Source organism: Corapipo altera, unplaced genomic scaffold (assembly GCF_003945725.1).
Source record: "Corapipo altera isolate COAL_440 unplaced genomic scaffold, ASM394572v1 65, whole genome shotgun sequence".
NCBI lineage: Eukaryota > Metazoa > Chordata > Aves > Passeriformes > Pipridae > Corapipo > Corapipo altera.
Genome location: NW_020884891.1, coordinates 8,891,723 through 8,894,791, shown reverse-complemented (window position 1 = coordinate 8,894,791; position 3,069 = coordinate 8,891,723). Strand labels below are relative to the sequence as shown.

The 3,069-nt window shown below is 41.3% G+C and overlaps 1 protein-coding gene across 4 annotated transcripts in view; it reads right to left on the bottom strand.

Annotated features, from left to right (window-relative positions):
• Window positions 1-3,069, bottom strand: part of STAG2 (stromal antigen 2) — a 71,264-nt gene that overhangs the window by 65,807 nt on the left and 2,388 nt on the right. The gene's annotated exons all lie outside the window — the stretch shown is intronic.

Sequence of the window (3,069 nt, the reverse complement as noted above, 5' to 3'; positions counted from 1 at the left end):
GCCCCGTTCGGCTCCGCGCGAACTCAACGGGACAGAAGGGGCAGGAGGCAGAAGGAGGCCCAGAGCAGCCCACACCGCAGGACTGCCTGTGCCAGTGACAGAAGAGCACTGGGACCGTGAAGAATTCCCATTTTTACCTACCCTTGGAGTTTAAAAGGGGAGTTTATCTAAAATACTGGATGGCGTTCAATCTAATCCAGGGTGATAAGTTTGTATGTCACCATTTAAGCTTCTGTGATGCTGTGTACAAGCTTTGTATTTTCCAACCTAAAACTCCAGTTCCCTGCTCACCTCAGTTTCCCAAGGACTAAGTCATCACTTCATTCTCTCTTCCTCTTTGTCAGTGATCCTCATATAAGGAAGATGAAGTTTTCAGAATGTGAATGTATTAAATGATACCGAGAAAGTGAGCAGACCTCCAAGAGTATTAAACTGGTATGTTGATGGCTGCCATCAATCACTTCTTTCCATGACAAAACAAGTACTGAAGCAGATGAAGCTCTTGGAAATTCTCGCATCAGTGACAGAGACACAATCGATAACACACTCCTCTTTCCAGTATGTTTTCTTAATTACACACATTAAAAAAAAAAAAAAAGGCAAACAAACAACACCCACCACCAAAACCGAACTGAACCATTTTGGAAATTCACACCTACAATATTCTTCTCAGTTTTCCAACTAATTAGAGATGAAATGGTCACACTGTAGGCAGAGTTCTGTGACAAAACACAGCATTCCAGTAACACAACCAACAAGCACAATAACCAGCAGAAATACTTGCTTACTTTTGGGGATTCATCCGGTGAAAATAAGCAACAAAAGTATTTCAGGTTTCTGTAAAACATCCAACCTGTTTCTGCTGGCTCATAAGTTTCAGAAAACCATCTCTCCTATACTATTTGCCTGCAGCAAAACAACTGAGACAGTAACACAACAAATGAACATGACAAAAGAGGACTCTCGAATCATTCTAAATCTGAACCATAAGTGACAAAGAGCAATCTAATTTTAAAAAGTTCATAAAGCTCTGATGTGCCAACATCATTTTATGACTTATCCAAGTCTAACACAGTTGCTCCCACCACAGGAGCACGAACTTTCAAGTGGTTTGTTGCCTGCAGCTATTTTCTACAGGAGACTGTAATAGCATGTAATATTCAAGAGAAGCTGTCTACATTACTTTTTTTAAAGAATTCAGTTGTTGTTGATACGTTACACTGAAACAAAATAAAACTAGAGTATTTAACTGACAATTCTATTTACAATCCTTCCAAGTGGATATTATTCCATTCTGCACATTTAGAGACTTGAACACATAAAGCTGGAATGTGATATATTTATGGAATTTGAGTTAGATTAACAGCCAGCTAATTGAATACTCCTATTCTAAAAATGGAGTGCTATTCAAGTAATATAATGCATTTTTAAAATAAGTATTTTAATAATCTATGAACCTACCAATTTTTTGTCATTTCACAGAACCCAATTTTTTAAAATATCACAGACTCCTTGATTTGAACCAACTCACTGAAACCAATTTCAGCTTTCAATTGCAAAACATCAAGACAATATTTAAAGAGGAGCACTGGACATGAATTTTAATTGAACTTCAAAAATACAAATTCAACAAACCCTTATACTGCTTATTGACTTTATTCAGTAGTATCTTCCTGAAACGGTAAATACATGAAAAAGCTCCAAAACCATAACTCTGGCCCAACTACATATCGTGGGAGTTGTGCAAGTGCTAGGAAGTATCACAGGAAAATTAAAGTCTCTCTAAGTTTCATGGCTAGTTTTGTATATTTGTTTATTTGAATTAAATCAATAAAATAGCCAATCTTAAGTTTACCACAGCTATCTTAATACAAACAACAGCAACAGAAATTCAGGTGTTTGTCTCAGGTGGCACAAAGGCCACCTGTAGAAAACACTGTAAAATGTCACTGGTTTTGCCAAGAAGGACCAACATGAGCCTCATCAGTTAACGGAAAAAAGATCTATCTGGTAGAGATGGGATTAAATTGATATTTTTCGCCTTTGTACAACTTAGAAGCTTTCTTAGTCTTTGTTTAATTAATCATAACAGCGTGGGGATTCCACCTCATTCAGTTCCAACTCTTTCAGCAGCCAAAAGATGCAGGTTTATGCTAAGAGCACGGCAGCTGCCTTCCCACACCATGTTTTATTTAGTAATGAAACTGTTATCATGGCTATAAGGAAAAGAATCTGTGTTACCCACTAAAGGAGCCCCCATAGCAAATCTGTGGTACTGTGAGTCTGTGACTGATCACCATCAAGATTTATCCACAAAATTATGAGTTGGGGATAATGAGCAAGTGATACCAAGATGGCAGAGATTAATGACTGCCAATTGCACAATCACTCGTGGTATTTATTTACCTGCACACGGGTATTTAGCAAGTCTTAGGACGGTTCAATACCAGATAAACACTCTGGGAATCATAGAATCAACTGGGTTGGAAAAGACCTCCAAGCTCATCAAGTCCAACCCTTGATCCAACACTGCTGTGGTTACTTGACCATGGCACTAAGTGCCACAACCAGTCTCATCTTAAAAACCTCCAGGGACGGTGAATCCACCACCTCCCTGGGCAGTCCATATATATATATATATATATAAAAATAACATAAGATAAGCGTTTCAACGAAAAGAGAATAAGAGGGAAAAGTTGCTTGAAATGGCCACGACTACAAACGAGAAAGAAGCGATCAATCACAAATCGAGACTGAACCGCCAAGAGTTAACAGCGAGACCTATGCCGGGAGAACACCTCGCTACAGGAAACCCTAGGAACTCTCGCTCCTGGCCATTTAAAACAGGATTCAACAAAACTCCCGGAGAGCACGAAAGCGGCCGTACAACGTCTCCGAGGGAAGCGATCCAAAAGGCGTTTTCCTGCCGTTCCCTTCCAGCAGCCCCGGGCCGCGGCCACGCGGGCCGCGGAGCGGGGGCAGCGGCGGCGGGAGCGGCGCGGGGGGGCCCGGCCCGGAGGAAGCGGCCCCTCCCGGCGGGCCGCGGCCAATGGGCGGCGGGCACAGCGC